At 41.9% G+C, this 21566-nt stretch overlaps 1 protein-coding gene and 1 long non-coding RNA gene across 3 annotated transcripts in view; one reads left to right on the top strand and one right to left on the bottom strand.

Moving 5' to 3' along the window:
- PACRG (parkin coregulated) overlaps nt 1-21566 on the bottom strand; it is a 474436-nt gene that overhangs the window by 51928 nt on the left and 400942 nt on the right. The window lies entirely within an intron of this gene.
- On the top strand, nt 1502-10619 carry LOC115296690. 2 transcript variants are annotated; one of them, XR_003911002.1, is made up of 3 exons: nt 1502-1815; nt 7792-8106; nt 10242-10619. It is a non-coding gene; the product is annotated as an uncharacterized LOC115296690 (long non-coding RNA). The 2 variants fall into 2 exon arrangements; XR_003911001.1 differs by lacking the exon at nt 1502-1815 and adding an exon at nt 6524-6681.

Below are 21566 nucleotides of genomic sequence, written 5' to 3'. Positions count from 1 at the left end.
TGTTTCCACCTGGGCCAGAATTACAGAAGCTCAGCCTTCAAAGGATCCTGGTTTTAACACGGAAAACAAAAAACAACTTCACAGGGAAAAAGTGAGAAACACTTTTTTTTTTAAGTGTATTTATCTATTTGTTTATTTTTGAGAGAGAGACAGCACAAGCAGGGGAGGGGCAGAGAGAGAGGAGGAGAGAGAGAATCCTAAGCAGGCTCTGTACTCTTAGCACAGAGCCCGACATGGGGCTCGATCCCATGAACCCTGAGATCATGACCTGAGCCAAAATCAAGAGGCAGCTATTTAACCAACTGAGCCCCCCAGGCATCCCCACTGTGAATGTTTCCTGAAGATCCATTGTGGAGGGAGGATCCTAGTAGAAATGCCCACGGCTTTCACCTGAGGCTCACCAAAGACTGTCCAGAAATACTTTTCCAACAATGCCTTTAAAATTAGACCTGATTAAAATATTGTCAAAGGAACATTTAATATGACTCAAATTAAATTCTGGTTCTGCTCTACGTCAACTCCTGAATGTCACCATAGGTGACAGAATATCTGTAGTGATAACGATTTAGTATCAGTTTTCAGAAGATAAAGTACATGGCAACTCTTGATATTTTTTTTTACCAGTTTTAGTAACAATAGTGATTTTAAAAAAATGTTACAGGTAAGTAAACTAAGACTGAAGATAGACCACAGACCAAGAAGAGAAATGGGATAAAAGGAGTTAACAGTAAAAACTGTCCCATGAGCAAGCTTTAATAGAGAATAGAAAAATATGTGGAAGAATATTGATAAGAGAAAATAACGCGCTTTCTTCCAGGGCCATGGCAAATGGAGGCTCCCACCCCGCCCAGCAGATGGAGGACTTTCTCGTTGGAACAGGCTAAATACAGGCGTGTTTATATTCCTGTTTCTTTAATGCAAGGTTTTCATTGAATTACTGAAATCACCTTAATTCATAGCAATAAACAATGCTGACTATGTGATTAGGTGAAGTTTCTAGATGCGAGTCATTTCTTGGTTCAAGTAAGGACACCAGAATACTATATTCTTGGAGCGTATTAACTCAGCCCCTTAATGATTCTCCTTCATTGTATTGCATTTTAATTTGGGCCCTTGGCCATTATCAAAGAAACAGGCATTTGAAAAGGACCATTGCATTTGCTTTACAAATATTGCTGTGGACATTGTCCTTTCCTGTGTGAAAGCTCCCCGGAGAACTTTGTTAGAATTTAATCTTAAGAAAAGTTTGGTCCACTTAAGGCACAGTGTACTTTCCTACTTTCTCATGATAATGTTGTAACCGAGCGTCTTACGTTTTTTTCACCCAATATATCTTTCTTTGGTGCTAGATTTTTATTTTTGACCTGTCTTGTATATGTTTTTGCTTAAAGCTTTCAAATCCTTTGTGAAAAGAAGTGGAGAAATCAGTATGTAGAAATAGTGAATGAGTATTTTTATGTAAATGAGGGTTTCGAACTTAGTCATTCAAAAATCTTTTCTGAGCGCCTTCTGGGAATGAGGGCAACTTTGAACAAGGTGGACTCGCTGTTCTCACGGTGCCGCCATTGTAGTTGGCTGAGTCTTACAACTTCTAAGGAAACAGCTGTATAAATATTCTAGATGTATGTACTGTAAATATTCTAAATTTCAGATGGTTGCGGATATTATGAAGAAAATAAAACGGGCCTGGGAACAGAGTGTGTCAGGGCCCATAGGTCTGGATCCGTAGAGCGGTCAAAGAATCGCTCTGTGAGAAGGAGGCGCTGAAGCAGCAATCTGAATAAAGAGGAGAAGGGAGCCATGTTCAGAACCAAGGTAAGAATGTTCCAGGCGGAGAGGCAGGAGCGAGCTTGGAGCGTGAAGAAATTAAGATGTCTGGTGGAAGGGGAGGATGTTGAACCATGAATATTGAATAAGAAAGAGGGGGGATGGAACCAAAGAATTAGGTAAAGGGCCAGATGATGTGATGTCTTATGTGAAATGATAAGGACATTGAAATTTATTCTAAACGTAGTGGGATGTCACTGGAGGCTTTTAAAGCAAAGGAGAAACACAATTTCATTTAATTTTGAGAAAGATCATTCTGGTGCCTGAAGTGGGAACGGACAGTAGTGGGAACAGAGGGACTTCTCAGAAGCTGTCGTAGCGATCCAGGTGAGAGGGTCTGGTAGGACTCAGGAATGTCCAGATTCACCCAGATAGCGGAGTAGAACACTTGACTTGTTACCATCAGATTGGAGGCAGGAGGTGAAGGAAATGAAGGCTGCGAGAGGACTGTCTAGTTCTTGGTGAGTCGGTGGATGGCAGTCCCATTGACTAGATGTGGGGCAGAAAACATCCAGGGGCAAGTCAGGAGTTGTCTCGAATGTGTTCAGTGAGGTGCCTACTGGCCACCCAAAGCAGCTGCTTATTAGGAGGCTGGACTGAGGCGTTAGAAGTGTGGAGCAGGGTCAGGTACAGGGCACCAGGGCGCGGACAGTGTTGAAGGGGGAAGACTGAATGAGGTCACCAAGGAACGGAAACAAAGAAAGACTAGGAGAGGACAGAACTCTATCAACCCTCTGATTCATTGTCCTCCCTGATCATGGTCCCTACAGCTGTGCTGACACATGGCTATCCAGACCGATAGAGGGAAGCCTGGCCTGAGTAGATTGTTTTGGACTGAATATAGTTGTACTTAACTCAGGTCCTCCTTGATTTATATGTGTGTGTGTGTGTGTGTGTGTGTGTGTGTATGTATTTATATTTCTTGATAATATGTATATTACTGTTTATTTATTTATTTTGAGAGAGAGCAAGTGGGGAAGAGGCAGAAAGAGTGGGAGACAGAATCCCAAGCAGGCTCTGTACTGTAGGCACAGAGCCTGACGTGGGGCTCAAACCCACCAAATGTGAGATCACGACCTGAGCCAAAATCAAGAGTCAGATGTTTAACTGACTGAGCCCCCCATCCAGGTACTCCTCTCCTTGATCAATATTAAAAGTATTCAGTCTGAAAATCTGCTAAATTAAATTTATCTTTTTTAAAAAAACTTTTTAATGTTTATTTATTTATTTATTTATTTATTTATTTTTGAGAGAGACAGTATGAGCTGGGGAGGGGCAGAGAGAGAGCTGTCAGCACAGAGCCTGACTCAGGGGTCAAACTCACGACCACAAGATCATGACCTGAGCCAAAGTCAGACGCTTAACTGACTGGGCCACCCAGGTGCTCCAACTAAATTAAATTTATCTTTAGGCTACAATTATAATTCTGATGGAATTGTCTATTTCTGAAAGAGTGATAGTTTACAGTGTAGAATTAAGTTAAAAAGTGTTGCCAGAATGGACTTTAAAAGATAAGGGCATAATAATCTACGACTGAATGCATGTGAAGCATCCTCAAGAAAAAACAAAGTATTGTAATCTCTTGTCTTACTTTGCTTTGAATTAGTTTTAATGTATGAAATGCTCAAAATTAATATTATTTGTTGGAGATTTTAGTCTCAGAAATAGAAACTGACTTAAAGATCTCACTGTAGGGGCACCTGGGTGGCTCAGTGGGAAGAGTGTCCGACTTCAGCTCAGGTCATGATCTCATGGTTTGTGGGTTTGAGCCCCGCGTCGGGCTCTGTGCTGACAGCTAGCTCAGAGCCTGGAGACTGTCTTTGAATTCTGTGTCTCCCTCTCTTTCTGACCTTCCTCTGCTCACGCTGTCTCTCTCTATCTCTCAAAAAAAAAAAAAGATCTCACTGTCAAAAATGGTGACGGTAGCCCATGGTGGAAAGGGAGGAGGTCCTGTCTGTCTCCCTCACGCAGAGGGTGGTTAGCTTTTGTGTTGTGGAGTTACTACAGACAGGGAGGTAACAGAATATATTTTCCTCTATTAAAACCTCCACCGCCTTTTAGAGCTCCACGATTTCTTCGTGGCTCTAATGTTTACCAACGTCCAAATCTCCAGTTCTGGCTCCATTTGTGTTTGAAAAACTTTCAGTTTTGCACTGTTCACTTTTACGCTCCCTAAAGATGACATCAAAATGAAGAATTAGTTTGGCAACTGAATGGGTTGGTACTTTTAGAGGATAGATATTTTGCGAAGCAAAGCAATATTTCACGTAGTCTTAAATTAGGTTTTTAAAGTCACAATAGTCGGTTGGACTTGTAATTTCCAGGGCTGGATTCAGCCTCACTGCTCTTGAACTGATCAGATGGGGCCTTGTGGGATGAAATATAGATAGTATCAAGCTTTCTTTTCTGAAATACATAGTGCAAACAGCCAGGAATCCCTTTTATAAATGGAAGCACATGACAAAGACGGGCAGGTCATTCCCATGACAGAGGGGCTCTTACATTATTTGTACAAAGGAAAGGTTCCGAACTGTGTTTTTAATGTCTAAAATGTGCACATTTTAAGTCCCCTTTGTCCAATATTACAAAATATGACAGAAAATAACGGATGATTCAGGGATAGATCCTTGGTTGAGCTCATATAGAAAAGTGCTGTGAATCAGCTCTATCAGAACTAAATGTAACTGGAAAAATTAAGGGAGAGATCTAAGAAAGGCCTCTTCCTTTCAGGAAAACAAAATGAAACAAACCAAACCCAAACCAAAGAATAAAAAAGCCTACTGAAGACAATCTGAATGAATGGTATCAAATGAACCGCCCTATCCTGGTCTATAAGATGAAATAAAGAATATATAATAGATTAAGACACTTCAGCCTTGTGTGAAATTGAATCAAACACAGTACGAAAAACAGTCATCTTTGTGAATCACCGAATGAACACACAAAACTGGCTGCAGAGAAAACCTATACTATAATCAGCGGCCACAAATGTAAGAAGGGCTTGTTAGGTCCTTTTAGATTTGTAAATGCCTGCTTAGTCTCTGCGCGCTCTGTCTGACCACATTTAGTTTCTAACATGAGCCACAGGCCCTGTGCCCTTAGCCAGTATGAGACGTGTCCTATGGGGTCCTATGGTTTCCCTTACTAAGTCTCACGGCTGGGCCTTGAACCGCCAGAATAAAGTCCTCTCCCTCCCCCCTCTTAATCATCAACAATTAAGGCAATTATTTATCTTCTAAATGAGATAAGAGATTTCAATCAAGTCAAGATTTCAGGTTTTGACTCAAGTTGCCTTGGTCTCTAAGCATCTTCTTTTTTAAAAAATTTTTTTAAAGGTCTTTATTTTATTTTGAGAGAAAGAGACAGAGAGCGAGCAGGGCTGGGGCAGAGACAGAGGGAGACACAGAATCAGAAGCAGGCTCCAGGCTCTGAGCTGCCAGCAGAGAGCCTGACTCGGGGATCCAACCCATGGATTGTGAGATCATGACCTGAGCCGAAGTCGGATGCTTAACCAACTGAGCCACCCAGGCGCCCCATGGTCTCTAAGCATCTTTAGTTATGTGAGAGGATCAACGCGCAGGTCCGTGTCCAGAACCCCCAGAAGATCACCTCAGGCGGATGAGACGGTGCCTGGAGACCATAGTGTGCGCTCCTGGTCACGAACGGGTGTGTGCATGTGTGTACATGGATTCCAACTATCTATCCCGTCTTCCAGAAGGCAAGAACAGTTTCTCCTGACAAACACAGAAAGAGCCTCGAGAGCCTAGGAATATAACTTAAAAACACACCTACGGGTGCAAGCGCACTCTTGGATATGGCTGTGCCGGCCAAGTACGGTCTGCTTAACGGTTTTACCAAAGGCGTGTGTTTGTGCCGAGCACGGGCTTGTCCCTTGCCTTGTGAGACGCAGGTCTTCACAGTGACTGTGTGTGGCCGTGTCAGCTACAGCCAGCTGTGGAGCCTGAGTGAGACTCTGGGGCTAGGGACACTTGTTTAATGACAGAACTGTGGCTTCCCACATGGAGTGTGCAACCAAGGGCACCGAACGCTCCCACCGCGAGAACAAAGCTCCTGGATGACACTTCTGTACAGAGGAAAGTCAAACGTGGGTCAGGACCACTACGGTCTCCCTGGGTTAATTCCTTTATTCAGGTATTGGCTGGTTAATTCCTTTATTGGCTTGTTACAAAGAAAATAACCCCAAAATAAAAAAAAAAACCACAATCAAGTATGCACTATCTAGGTAGGGGAAAAGACAATTGTTTTCAGACAAAACTATCAGCAAAACAATGCTCATTTCAGCTGCAATTTGCAATTCATGATTGAAGCCCATTTAAATATTGGTTTAGGTTTGAATTCATTTGCCAACAAAAGAAGTCCCCATAATATTTGGAGACATCCTCTTCTCACATAAAATGAAAAAAGATTTTTTTTCAGCCTGAAAACATTTGTTACTATAAATGACACAACTCGGTTATCTGTTAAGCATTCTAAAGGTGCTGTGGCTTCTTCATATTTAATTTTTCTAGTTGCCTTATTAACCAAATCTATCGAGGACAAAATACTTTGGATGAGCAATCCTCATTTTCCTTATTTGTAAATGTTTGCTAGATCATAGGAAATTTTTATATTGTCATATCGCCCTTCTGTGTGTGATGCTAAAAATACTGTCTCTTTGGTCTTTTATTAGGGAAGATATTTCATATAACTGAAAAAAGAAAATGAGCCTTATAAATCAAGAGGAAAATGCTACGAAGATTAGAATCTACCCACCTCCAAGTGGCGCTCTCCAAATGCATCTGAATTGCACTGAGGAAGGCATAAGGGGAAAAAAAGTCAATGTTGCCCCACTAGGTAACTTGCACTTGTCAGATGCACAGCACACAGTGGCACTAATTAATAGAATGGCATCAGTGCTGATACACCTGTTAGTGATTAGTCCTTACTGCAATCCATCAGTTGACTACCCTTTACCTAAAAATGCTGCAAGGAGAAGGGAGATGAAATTTCAAGCATATTTTCTAATCAAAATGTTTCTTTACTGTTTATTTTTGAGAGAGGGAGAGAGAAAGGGCGCATACACGAGAGTAGGGGAGATATGCAAGAGAAAAAGGGAAACAGAGGATCCAAAGTGGGCTGTGTGCTGACAGCAGCGAGCCTGATATGAGCCTGGAACTCGCAAACCCCAAGATCATGACCTGAACCAAAGTCGGACGCTTAACCACTGAGCCACCCACAGGCCCCTCGTCTAAAGATTTTGTACACCATGTAAATTTCATTAACTCAGTCAGGAAGGAAAAGGCAACAGCTAGTGTGGAACCCATGCACTGCAGAAGTTTCCTATAAATTTATATGTTCTCACTGGGGAAAAACCAACAAAATATCCAACTGGATATTTTTGACATGATCTCACTTTATCTTCTCAAGCCTTTATTGGATTTTCACATGAAGAAAACCAGAAAGGACATGGAGGAGGGTACTGGGCGTTATATGGAAACCAACTTGACAATAAACTATAAAAGAAAAAGATTTTAAATATTAAAAAAAAGAAAAGAAAACCAGAAAGGATTATAGGTTAGAATTTAAAACAAAGTCTTTAACTCTATGATTATTCAGACTTAAAACAGGAAAAAAGTGTGTGTGTGTGTGTGTGTGTGTGTGTGTGTGTGTGTGTGTGTGCTGTCAGCACACAGCCCACTTTGGATCCTCTGTTTCCCTTTTTCTCTTGCATATCTCCCCTACTCTCGTGTATGCTCCCTTTCTCTCTCCCTCTCTCAAAAATAAACAGTAAAGAAACATTTTGATTAGAAAATATGCTTGAAAATATCAAACATCAATTTGATACATAATTTCTATTAGAATTGAAGGAACATTGGCATATAAATATATCAAAGACATTCTTAAGTTGCTTTTCCTGGGAAGTTAGAAATCATTAAAAAAGTAATCCAACTTTTTCTTCTGTAGAATTTCAAATAGATGTCGTGAGAGATCTTTCTGGAACATGAATACCTACATGGCAAAGGAATAAAAGAAGATTCCAACTTACAGGCTGTGAAGAAAACCTGTACAGCATCGATTTATTTAGGGGCAGTAACTTGCTTAAGATGCCCAGCTCGTGGGGCAGAGCTGAGATTCAGTTGCAGGAATGTTCTTTGGTCCTTTCTTCTGCGCTACGTACTCCAGCACGGTACTGCCCGCCAGGAGTGCACATCAATTGTTGGATAAGTGAACACAGAGTTCTAGGCTGTGTCCTTTTTACATCTAAAGAAGACTGACCTTGTAAGCACCAAAAAGCAAAGCAGGAACAGACATTGGAAAAAGAAATATTTAAGATTATTAATCTGCATCATACTGAGAAAACAGCCCAAAGAGCGCAGATTTTCAGCCTTATTACACTGGCAGAGAGTAAGACTCTGGTGGCTGGTAAGGGTGGTGTCAGAGGAGGGAGAGGAATCAGATGATTCTTTTTTTTCAGGTTTGTTTATTTATTTATTTATTTATTTATTTATTTATTTTGTGAGCAAGAGAGATAGAGAAAGAGGGAGAGTAAAGTTGAGGAGGGGCAGAGAGAGGGAGAGAAAGGATCCCAAGTAGGCTCTGCGCTGTCAGCCCAGAGCCCAATGTGGGGCTCGAACTCAAGAACTGTGAGATCATGACCTAAACCCAAATCAAGAGTCAGATGTTTAACAGACTGAGCTACCCTGGTGCCACAATTCTTTTTTTTTTTTTAATATTTATTTATTTTTGAGAGAGAGAGAGCGAGAGCTAGAGAGTGAGTGGGGAAGGGACAGAGCGAGGGAGACAGAATCGCAGGTAGGCTCCGAGCCATCAGCATGGGGCCCAAAGCAGGGCTTGAACTCACAAACCATGAACTCATGAACTAAGCCAAAACCAAGAGTCTGACACTTAACCGACTGAGCTACCCAGGAGCCCCCAGATGATTCTAATAAGCACCACAGGCCAGAGAAGCAACAAATGTTGATAGAAAGGCAGCTGCCTATGTTTGACCCTGCCTCCTCCATCCCCCTGATCTCATGCTTCTTCACTAGACCCCAAATTCAACACCAAAAACAAGCATTACATATTCGATTATGGCATTTGTGGGAGCTTCACGAGGTGGTCGAGTGTTCTCTACCTCAGAAAAACCAAACTTTTCCTAAGCTTTAAAAAGATATTTCTGCCCATTTTCTTAAATTTCCTTTCCCTATTACAGCTTTCTTTTCCTCTTCCTTAACACAGTCCAGCCCACACCCCAATCTTCTCCCAACACTTCCTCCCCCCTCCACCCATCTCCCCACCCAGGGTTCCACTTGCCAAACAAAAGCCGAGTAGAAGCCCTTGCTTTAGCTCAGTTAGACCAACAATTCACAAGTGCATTCCAAGTGTGGGAGAGCATGGACGTGCCTGTGGTGTGGGCTGAAAAGGGAGAGGGTGATGGTTCCCAGGCTGTCATGCTTCATCACCTAATGGCATGATGGATAAGGAGTTGGGGCAGACATTTAATTTCTCTGCATAGAAGGACCACGGTGTCCAACTAGGGATTCTTGGTTGTAATTATTACAGACATGAATCTGGGGAGAGGTTAGTGACCGAATACTAAAGTGTAGTTCTTGGAGGGTCTTCCTTTTAAAAGGTAGTCTTTGAAATCAAAAGACCAGGCAAGTGCCTTAAGAAAATGATTATGAAAGAAGACTTATTGCAGCAGGCAGTGCCTGCTGAGGGCCAACAACGCATAAGAGCACACCAAGCAGACGCTTAGAATATCTTGATGCAATTCCTCCTGTGTGAAGCTAGAAAAATAACAATATTCTTGCATCTCAACTATTATTTTATTTGGTCCTCACAACCCGGAGAAATCGTATTAGCCTCATTTTATAAAGAGGAACATACTCAAAAAGAATCATTGCTCTTTTTCAAGTCATCATCTAGGTGATGAGATTTGGATCTGAAATTTGAAAAGCTTTCTTTCAATTGCTTTAATAAACATACTTAGCACACACCATGTGCTGACCACTAGGCCAGTTATTGGAGATATAGACACGGACACACACTATCTTTTTGTTCATGAAACTCATGACTATTGGTAAAGAGTGAAAAATCTTATCAGTGTTTACAAATCAAAAGTGATGTTGAGGTATTAGGAGATGGTCTAATTGAACCATGAAAGACAAAGAAGAAAGAGTGATTGATAGAAATACAGAAGAGATAACATCTGGGGAGACCTTTACTGGGGGTGGGAGAGCTTCTTACATGAGAGGAATATTCTGAGGAGTCTAAACATTCCATTCTGTAACACTGAGAAAACTTAAGATTAAAGTCAATAGAACTCAAAGAAGAGTTATTCAAAGTGTGAGAGTTGAGACTGTGCATGTCCATGATGATGGGTGTTGAAAGCGCTTCTTCTTTGTTCCGAGATGGCCAGCGGTCACCCAGCTCCGATGCCCTGCGCGGAACACCAGGAAAAGAGGGCTCCTTCAGATGGAACCGAGAGCCTAACCAATCTATGTCACATCACTTCTTCTTTCATTACATCAGCACTTGACAAAAACTTCCTCTCCAAATTCTGTGCTACCCTCATGTTTAAATCTTTCTCCCCAAATATGATACTATCATAGGTGATAGATTCAACTAAATTAGCACCAATATTTGTATGTAAAAGATGAGTTTTGAACTCTGGAATTGATTGAATTTAATTGCTTACTGCTTTATAAAACTTGCCTGTTGAAATATTTTCCTAAATCAATACATATTTTCATGTATAGTATAATGGAATAAAAGAGAGATCAACGACAGTCTTTGTTTCATTTACAATATAATACATTCTTCAACAATAGGCATATGAACATTTTAGTCATTAAATCAGTTGCAGAGCAAAATTAATTCTGATGTTAGTCCATACCATCGTCCAATATTTTCTTATTCAATTAACCCAAATGGAAATATAACTGCAATCTTACATAAATGGCTTGATAAAACTATCATCCACAGCTCTTCCTTACAGCATATCCTTCATCGAAGTGATCAATGAAAGACCCTGGGGATTTTAGCAGTACAGAAAATGCATATACCTTGTGGAGGGAATAAATAACCCTGGATACTATAAATAAAGCATCTTCTTATTGATGTCAAGTAGGACAATGGTAGCTGGAATGACAGTGTTTTCCTAATGACTTGGATTAAAATACCAAGCAAAACAAGCAGTAATAACCTATAAAATTGAATGGTGTGAGGCATTTTGTGGCAGAATTTCTACAAAGAAAGAGTGTTCAAGAGAAAATAGGTTAGAAAGTGATTAATTTGTGACTTTACACTAATGTAATTTACAGCCCTTCAATTTCTTTTCACGGGAACTATCTTATGAGAACAGAAATGTGGCTTTAGAGACAGTAACTGAAGAACAAAGAGACCATTCCAACTTGCTTTGTCTTAAAAAAAAGTATTATTTTGAAAATAATATTGTTGACCTTGCATTGAACATTTTTGTTGAACATTTTTGTTTAGCTTAAGCCAAAAAAAAAGGAAATAAAACTAGATTTCTCCCTATGTAATAGCTTCTAATCAAATTATTTATATTGGTAGAAAATGTTTATATAGAAAATATTCACCAAGACACAAATCTATTTATGTAAGATTATGTCTTTCAAGAAAATACAACTACTGTAAACCAGGATGCATATAATCCCAATATAATTTTATGAAACGGTTGTGTGACCAAAAATTAGTCAGACTAAAGAGACGGAAGCCACTCCCCACACCCCCAACCCCCACCAAATCTACCAATCAACCAAACACATACTATATTTAAGGCTGTTTAAATTCATCATGCAAACTAATTAAAGGAAAATCTACACATTATCATATCTTAAAACCCTTTTATCTATAACTCACCAACTATTCAATATCCCCTGAAAGACAGATGTCAAATACTTGGCACAGGTTTGCAGATTCCCTACCTCCTCTCACCATCCCTGAAGTCTCTACAGTAGACAATTTTAACTGATGGTGGCCACATATTCTCCTGGGGGTGGACAAATGCTCAAAATCTCGTGTAACACAGCTATACTACCAACCAATCTGCGTTAGAAAATGAGATGAATTTCATTTGCATATATTTAAGGCTAAATCTTCAACTAGTCAGTAGGCAAGTATTTATGGAGTGCCCAAACTATACCTATGCGTAGGAATACACAGAAGGGAGTCAACTCAGTTTCTTCTGTCACAAAGATTAATTTCTGTAAGGATAAAAAAACTAGAAAAGCATAAATATACACAAATAAGTCATAATTACAGATAACGGAAAGAGTACATGGAAGGAGAAGGTGAGTTCAAGTTGGCCCTAGGAGGAGTGGAGAAGGGTAGTGTTGTTTAGGTAACCTACTTGGTGGTAAGACCGCATTTGGTTTCAAAGAAATAGGCAGTTGGGAGGGTAACGGTGGTTCCACTTTTACACTATTATTATTTATTTTTATTTGAGAGAGAGAACACACACGTGGGGGAGGAGGGCAGAGGGAGAGAGAGGAGGAGAATCTTAAGCAGCCTCCATGCCCAGTGAAGCCCGACACAGGGCTTGATCCCACAACCCTGGGATAATGACATGAGCTGAAATCAAGAGTTGGATGCTCAATGGAGCCACAGGTGTCTGCCCCCACCCCCCCACTTTTACATTATTAAGCCTTGACATTTGTATAGTACTCGGTGTGGTATACCCCACCATAGTTCCCAAGTATCTTGCAGCCAGGACTGCATTCATATAAGCAGAATTATAAAAAGACATTTGTAGATACATTTGAGATCAGTTCTACACCAAGTAACCACTGGGAAAGCAAAAAGTTTGTATGTTTTCCTAACGCCTCTCCCTTTTAAGCAGTATTTGACAATACTAAAACACCAAACCAAACTAAATTGGCTTGCCGAGGGCAGAATTTTAAAAAGGAAACTGTACACTTTAAGGGTCCCTTTGGAGAATAGTACAGAATTTTTGAAAATTTAAAAACAAATCTCTATAATATTGATATTGAAACCTCATGGAACTGAGAACATTTTCCAGAGAGAAATATAAAAGAGTACGTGATATTTCTAATAATTTCTCTTTGGCTCTGGTAAGCGATTATATTTTAAGAATGCCATTCTTTGCAGGTTTATGGATGTTAACACAGTATGAACGACATCAGATGACAATAAAGAAAACCTCTTCTCAAAGGAGGAGGATCTTGAGGAATTTGGAAGCAGATATTTCATACTATGGAAATGAGAACCATGCTACTGAGACATAAATCTTCTAGCCACAAAAACCACCTCCACTTGCTCAGATGTTGTTTTATGAGTATAAAGTATCTTCATGGAGGATGGCTATGTACAATGAAGAAATTGGGAAATTATTTTAATTGAGCCTCTGTCTTCAGAAGGTTATACCATGGTTAATTAATGGAGGTGGAAAATACTCATATACTTCAGGACTCTCAGCAGACTATAACTTGTGGAAGGTAAAATACTACAGGTCCTGGGTATACTGTAGAGCAACAGGAAAAGTACTTTTAAAGTGCTCTAACCATGCCATCCATCTGCCCTCTTCTCTCCTATTAAGATGGAAGAGGTGAGCCCCTTCTGACCTTGGGCAAATTCTTCCTAGTATGTACTTCCAGCCATGTCTTCCCACCTCTTCAGGAAATAGATTATTCATTGAATAGATTATTTCCTTTCTCTTTTCTATCTTTGGTTTCATGGAGCTTATATCTTCATTTGAACATGGGTTTGTCTTTTTAATTTCTTTACTATTTTTTTAAAGTTTATTTATTTATTCTGAGAGAAAGAGAGTGTGAGCAGGGGAAGGACAGAGAGAGGGAGAGAGAGAATCCCAACCAGGTTCTGCACAGAGGCCACCACGGAGCTTGAACCCATGAACCACAAGATCATGATCTGAGCTGAAATCAATAGTTGAATGCTGAACTGACTGAGCCACCCAGGTGCCCCATATCTTTTTCATTTTAAATCAAACAACACATCTCTCCCTATCCACAAAATCTATCGAATTTTGACCTTTATTCTCTTTACAACCAACTTTCTCAAAAGAGTTGTCTACACTTGTTCCCTTTATCATGTCTCACTTAATGTTTAGCTTGTTGTAATCTGGTTTCCATTCTCTTTCTCTATGAAAACTGCCCTCCCCAAGAGCAAGGGTTCTTGCTTAGTTCCATTAACATTCTTCAGTCATTGTCTGACTTTGCCTCTAGAGGAAATCTTTGACTCTGTCCCCCGTTTTTTAAACACACTCTTCTTTTGGCTTCCATGGAAGCCAGTTCTCCTGATTTCTCTATGTCTTTGGCTGCCCCTCCCTGGTATCATTTGGGCGCTATCTGTCCCTTAGATGTAGGTTTCTCAGGATTCCCTCACTTCTCCCTCGCTGGATACTACATTCCATAGACCATCTCCATTAGGACTCCAGTTTTCCTCTAAAAGCAGATGACTCTTAAACCTATTATTTCTTATTAGGCAGTTTTCTTATTGAGTTACAGAACCAAATATCCAACGCTTTAGGGAACATTTCCATTTGGATGTTCCCCAGATGGGGAAATCTTAATGAATGAAAGTGAAACTTTACTATTTCTCTCCTTCCTACAAATTTGCTTCTTGTTGAGTGTTTCCCGTTTCAAAGACTTGTTTTCATCTTATACTCATTGCTCTCACTTACATCCAACTCCCCATTATTGAGAACGTTCTTTATATTTCTTAAATATTTCTCAGAGATTTCCATTTCTCTCCATCTCTTCTGCCACTAACACATTGAAACCACTGACATTTCTTATGTGGAGTGTCATGTTCAGCCCCCACGGGGTCTTTCTCATTATCCTTATCCCTCATCATCTCTACACCAAACATTCTTCACTTAAAAAAAAACTCATGATTAAAATCATTGTTTACACTGACGTTTTCTCACACAATGAAATACAGTGTCATTACTTTCTGGGCACTAGCACATAAAAAGAATTTAACCTACTAGAAGTGATTTAGAAAATAATGTATTTATTTCTAAAGGAATGTCTAGAAAAACTGTTACAGGCCTTCCCCCTCCCCCTAGATTCCTTTTCTAATTCCTTGTTTTGATTGGCAGGCACACTCTGTTCATCAATAAGTCCATCCGTCCATCCGTCCATCCAACCATCCATCCATCCATCCATCCATCCCAGCTTTGTCTTTACATTGTTTAAGTTTCCCAAGAAGCAGGTATAAAACATGAGTTGGTGAGAAGGCCACCAAGGATAAGAAACAGGCTATTCCTATCAAGAATCAGTTAAGGTGAAAATTTGAGAGCACGTATGATGCTATTGTTGTGAAAAAACGTCAATGAAGCAAATTGTACCAAAGAAGACTTTAATGGGAACCAAAAGTTGGGCTGATAGTACTGTGTAATATCACCATTCATCATAAATTTTGGTAGGAAAATGTGTCTGAAGTCCCAGCTTTTTTGCATTAGCCCATCTTCTCCCAGGAGATGTCCTTTGCTAGGCTGGCTGGCCTCTCTGAGCAGACATTCAGCCACAACCCCAGGGAGATGTGGGCCTGTTGCTGGGGGCAGGCTGTCAGCTGGAAGAATAGATCAGGAGAGGCTGAGGGCTGGTTTAGGGGTGGAGGCTTCTGGAGGCAAGATGCAGGGGCTGGTTGTGTGAAGCTCAGAGCCTCCTCCTGGGAGTCACTCTCCCAAGGGGGAATCTTAGTTAATGTGGTGTGTTTCCAGGTCATACTTGGTTGTTTTCCTACTCTGACACCTCCAGGGAATGGTCTGTCTTTTCCTGCTGCAGGGTTCCTCATCTCTCTGGTCCACAGGTGATAACTCATTTCCCCCACTGTACCATTGGGAAGCAGACAGCTTTCACATTTTTCAGTGTGTACTCCCTGTAACGATGCAAACAACACACAAACACTTTCCATTTACCCTTCTCATCCCTTTGCTGCTCATCCGCTCACTTTTCCCACTTAGCCATCCCCTCATTTGTTCCTTCCTCTCCTCCTCTTCCTTGGTTTCTCCTCTCTCTTTAGCACCTCTCCCTTCCCTTTTTGTGCCTGGGTGGACAGGACATTCTCCTCTGAGCCTCCACACTGGAACTAAGAGCCACCACTTCAGAAGGATGCTCAGATGCAGACCTGAGGCACCTTGTCAGAGCACCTGAGGAGCCCCCAGAGCTGCCAGCACCCGTGGATGTCACACCCAAAGCAGAAAGCATTCTTTGGTTATAAAAATGTGACTCTAATCTTTCTTCATGCTTTCTCCTGGTCATAAATACTTCTAAATGAATATAATCATATTGGCCTGTCACCAACCTTCATGCCCTTTTCATGGGTCTCTGTGGTTTGTAGGATGCTGTCTTGGTCAGCGGGGGTTGACTCTGAGAGCAGAGCAGGCATGAAGGACTCTGGGCAAGTAAGTAGGCTGCATAGGAGACTATTTTATTTGTTCTAAATAATTATCTGTCTGTTTCCACACCTACTGCAGTGGAATGTCTGCAAATGCATGTTATATAATATCTACTTAACACAAGTCCAGGTGAGCAAAGCAAGGACTTGCTCTCATGCTGTAATGGCGTGCTTAGGATTCCTGGGCTGGGCTGTGGCCAGTCTGGCAGCCTGGGGTGTAGGCAGGCTCTTGCATGTGTAAAGTCCTATCTCTGAGAGGGCACAGGGGCTTCATCTTGTGGCCAACTTTGACCATTGTCAACTGATTCTGAAATTACGCAGGGGCTATGACTGGCAAGTGGTATCTGTCAAGGGTAGAGGGAGGATGTGACAGGGGCTCAAGTAGAGGAGAGATGAGGGCATCGTGTTCTCCTCTTTGGTCCAGGCACCTCTGAGCACAAAACATGGAAAGACCAGAGAGCTTGCTTCCTCTCCCCAACTGCAGGGACAAATGTCTCCCAGGTCCTCGTGAGGATCCGCGCAGGTATAGCTACATAGACGCTGGCCTTCCTCTTGGCCCTTCTCCCCTCACCATGGTCTGGCATGCATGTAAGGAGCCTGGAAGGAGAGATGTGGCTAGTTTCAGGCAGAGAAGAGGAGGATGGAGAGGTTAAACTAAAAGGCCGAGTGGGGAGCAGGACAACTGAGTCAGTTCGGAGCTGATCCTGTGAGATAGATAAGTCAAGGACTTTAAGCCACACTGTGTGAAGTTTCTCTTTACTGAGTTGAGCAGACTTCATGAACTTGAATTAAAGTTGTCATGACCTGCAAAATAGCTAATAAATCTGTATCAGACTGTGTCCATCTAACGCAGGGGCACATGTCAAGGTCCAGGCATCTCAGCGGCATGACCTTTCTGTGCTCTGTGCAGGGGCAGACTGTCCACTGCTTCCAAAGGGTGTTGGTCAAGAAATTGATCAGGATTGGGCAGAATGTGAATAAAACGGGTGGACTGCTCTTCCATGGGCACATTCACTGGCACGGCTGTGAGTGGTTAATGGGAAGGAGAAGAGTCAGTCGTGAAGGAAGGAGATGAAAGTAGCAAGGAGCAATTCTGGAGTGTGTACTCCCTGGAGTGTGGGTGGAGCCACGGGCAGGAAGAGACTTGGCCTAGTCATTCTGGTCCGTGGCTGGTTTGCCTGTGCTCTTGGCTTCCTCGCGTCTATGCCGCCCGCTTTGTCAGCAGCCACGGGGCCCATCCTAGCAGCACCGGTCTGGGGTTTCCATTTTCCGGGTTGGCTGGGAGGGACTCGCCTCTCAGCTGCACCTGCATATCACAGCATAAGCGCCTCTACTCCTCCTTCTCCATCTTTCCTACTATAATCTTTACTGTTTTCCAGACTTCTCCCAGTGCTGCCTTCTTGGAAAAAGGGCTGCTCTGCCTACCTCCTTTCTCCATCCACTGCTGAGCAGAGGCCAATCCTAGGCCCACATCTTCCAGAAAGCTTCTTCTGACAACTTAACTTTGATAACTTTTTGGGTCTCCGCACCCCCCACTCTATAGCACTTACAGTAACTTAGCATTCTGTCACCTACCATCCTGCATTATTTACTTGTATCTTCAACGATGTTTAGCAATTTTTAAAGAGGAGTACTTTTTTTGGTATTCCCAACAGCAAGAAGCAGATCTGTGGACACACAGCGAGTACTCCATGAATACTGGTGGCTTATAATTTGGATAGCTTGTATTCCAAGGTGTATAATTTCCTAATATAAAGAACAGAACTATTTGTGCTGCTAGGGAGAGATTAAAAGTTGGTTGTGAAATGGTTGATCTTTAAGGAGTATTGTCTAGTAAAGAAGGTTCACATTTGGAAAATTCTTTAAAAGATATAACATATGACATAAATGTTACCTATATGGACATAAGTCTTTGCAAAGAGCCTTCAGAGAGGAGCATGATGCACTTTGGAAGATGGCCACTTGGAAGTGAACTTGGATTGAAGGAGTCCTTTCCAATCCCACTGGAGAGGATGTCAACATAGCAATATTATATTTGTCATTTTAATCTTTTATTTTAATGCCCAGAGGCAAACTGTTTCATAGTTTCACTATGGGGTCAGAAGTGAGTTAGGTTATAAATTATAGAAGCTTAGCGGGAATCTTTGGACTTGAAATTGAAATGTCTCTAATGTCACCTGGAAAAGGCTTGGTGTCTTACAGATATGAAAACTGAAGGAATTACAGAATCTGTTGGTCCTTAGGAGAGAAAGCCAGATGTTTCTCCTCCACCTTCTCTTCTTTTTCAGAGAAATTTTTCTTTGTTCCAATTTATTCAGAGAAGAGTTCTCCCACCACAATTTAAGAGTCTTTCCCAGCAGTATTTGACAGCTAAGGGATTACTATTTTTTAAAAGTTCTGAAATTGATTAAAGGGAAAGATGATGGTATTTGACCATTAATACGGAGTTGGTGCTGAGACTTGGGTAAGTTGAGCCTGAACTGAACGTTTTCAGAACTCTTACAGGGGCAAAGCCCACAGATGATTTTTTGCTAAACCGTAAAATTGTCCTGGAGAGCCAGCTGTGAGCCCCAATCTGACTGCTCTAAGAAGCAGAGGAATTCATGTTTGGAATTAACTTTGCAAGGACTTTTATGTTTATTTATTTATTTTCTTAAAGTTTATTTATTTTGAGAGGTGTGTGAGCAGGGGAGGGGCCGAGAGAGAGGGAGAGAGAAAATCCTAAGCAGGCTCTGCACTGTGAGCACAGAGCCTGATGTGGGGCTCAATCCCATGAACCATAAGATCATGACTTGAGCCAAAACCAAGAGCTGGATGCTCAACCGACTGAATCATGCAGGGGCCTCTGCAAACCGTTTTAAACTAAGATATGAAATTTGGAACCTTTAGGGGCACCTGGGTGGCTCAGTCGGTTAAGCCTCCGACTTCGGCTCAGGTCAGATCTCACGTTTGTGGGTTCGAGCCCTGCATCAGGCCCTGTGCTGACAGCTGGCTCAGAGCCTGGAGCCTGCTTCCAGTTCTGCGTCTCCTTTTCTCTCTGCCCCTCCCCCTCTCATACTCTGTCTCTCTCTGCATCAAAAATAAATAAAAAGATTAAAAAAAAGAAATTTAGAACTTTTTATTGTAATTAGACTTATTATTTTAATAAAACACCAAACGAAGAGTCAACTCTCTCTCGGAATAAAACATCTTTTCCCTCCTTTTTTATGTTTCAGGGAGGAAGTGAATTCACAATTTAGAAAACTCATTTTAGATGGCATTTTATAGTTTTAGACATTGGATAGACATTAAGTTTCAAGGCATCTAGAATGGAAAAAAATAATGGAACTAGTTCCATGACCTATAAGACTTATTTGACACATCCAAATACAGGCCACTTTCCTAGACAATTATTTCAGTCTGTATTATTCTAATTTATAAACATTTTTTTTCAGTTGAAAATTTTACTTTGGGGAATTTTACAAACATTACCATGCCCTTTCACTGTGGCTCATTTTCCTCATAGTATCACCAGAATTATTTAACAAAATATGATTGCATTTTTTCCATAGAAGGAAATTTTGGGTATAAAAGAATTTTACTAATGATATCACATTGTCAGGGAATCGAATCACTATCTTAATCCTTCCACAATAAACTGACCTCCAATCTAATTTTGAATTAATGAATTCAGCAAAGGTGAGTTTCCACTATGCACTAGGGACATTTCTAGGTCTTCTTTTTCCCTCCCTTCCTTCCTCCCTCCTTCCCTCCCTCCCCCTCCTTCCTTCCCTCCCTCTTCTACAGCTATTTCAGGCTCATCTTGTACTTTCCCTGCCTGAGTCCTGGAATCCACCCTTTCTCCAAGGAAGGTGGGCTCCTTTGTGGAGAGAATGGTATTTAGAAACCAAAATTCAGGTGCTAGTTGTGCTCACCGTTCTTGGGGTGCCTCTATTCCAGCCTCTTAGTGGACAGAACTAGCTTAGCTGCATCTGCCTCACTTCTTATTATCTCCAGCAGGTCATGTCAGTCTGGCAGGAGGAAAGTGCGGACAAGTCCAGGTTCTAGGTTGGGCCTTCCTGCAAGGAGGGCAGTTCACCTTTGTGGCACCGGCTGCTGCCCCACCTGGGCCTGTCTTCTTGCAAATGCATATGAGAGGCCGGGCGTAAAAGTGGATGCTTTTGAGAACCTAATGTTACAGCATTGTGATTCGGGTCAGCATAAAGCTACTTCTGCTGCTGCCAACGTAACCCAATGCATAGCCTGTGATGAGGCAGGCTGACAGCACCTGATCCTTCACGAGGGCTGGCACACCATTGGTAATGGCTCAGAGTTCTCTTGTTAGCCTCATGTTACGTGTACCCAATTTCTAACTCACTAGAGGAGAGCAGGAAATCATGTTTTTTGTATGTTAAATGCAAATTAGTGCGAAATCAGACATGGATTTTCATGATTTTTAATCCAACTGGCTAATTAAGGAGGACTCAAGATAAAGAATGCCAACACTTTCCAACAGTTCACCTCTTCACCAGACTGGGCACCGTGGGTGCTGCTCTCCAGTGCTGCCCAGGGGCCCCGTCAGAACTGCAGTTCTCATTCTCGGTGCTAGAACATAGGGTCCCTCCCTGGGGTTTGCCCTCCTCTTGGGGTGGGAGCTCCTTGTCAAAGTTGCCCTGTCTCTTCAACAGCCCACACTCAACAATGTCCAGCTGCCATTGGGCACTAAGACCCAGTCCCCTGCCTCAATGGGAGATCACCTGGGACCCTGGTTCCACTTATGCTGCAGCCCAGCCTTCCCCCTGGCCAGTTCTCTTTCATTCTCTTATAGGTACTGTTTCTGCATGAAAATCTCCATCTCAGAGCCTATTTCCAGGGAATCTGACTGAGACAGTCATTGCACCTCTATTTTATTTTCCATCCACTGTTTAGGAAAACAGTGATATTTCCCTTTAAGACTGAGGCCTCCCTGTCTGTTTTCAGGCACCTTCTTCTCCCTGGAGAGGTTTCTCTCAGTGGGAAGCACCACAAGCCAAAACCAGAAAAAAAAAAAAACAAAACCCTCTCCATGCCTCTTCTGATCACCTCCCTTCCCTTTCCCTTGTCCAAAATCACACGCTCCTACAACCCTTGGCTCCAACCTCTCTGTACAGCATGGGCTTCTCCCTTGTGCTCTGCACGTGGAGTCCTCTAGCTCCCTCACCAAACTGCAGGCTCTCTGAGGGCAGGGACCCTGTTTCATTTTTGCTTGAACTTGCCCTTGCTGTGCTCAGGTCCAGTACACTGCCCAGCACCCAGCTGGCATCCAGTCAATGCTTTCTCAGTGGAAGACACATTTTTCTTCTTGGTATTTT

Source organism: Suricata suricatta, chromosome 7, assembly GCF_006229205.1.
Source record: "Suricata suricatta isolate VVHF042 chromosome 7, meerkat_22Aug2017_6uvM2_HiC, whole genome shotgun sequence".
Taxonomy (NCBI): domain Eukaryota; kingdom Metazoa; phylum Chordata; class Mammalia; order Carnivora; family Herpestidae; genus Suricata; species Suricata suricatta.
Note: the sequence above shows the minus strand (reverse complement) of the source record. Positions and strands in the feature narration are given on the sequence as shown.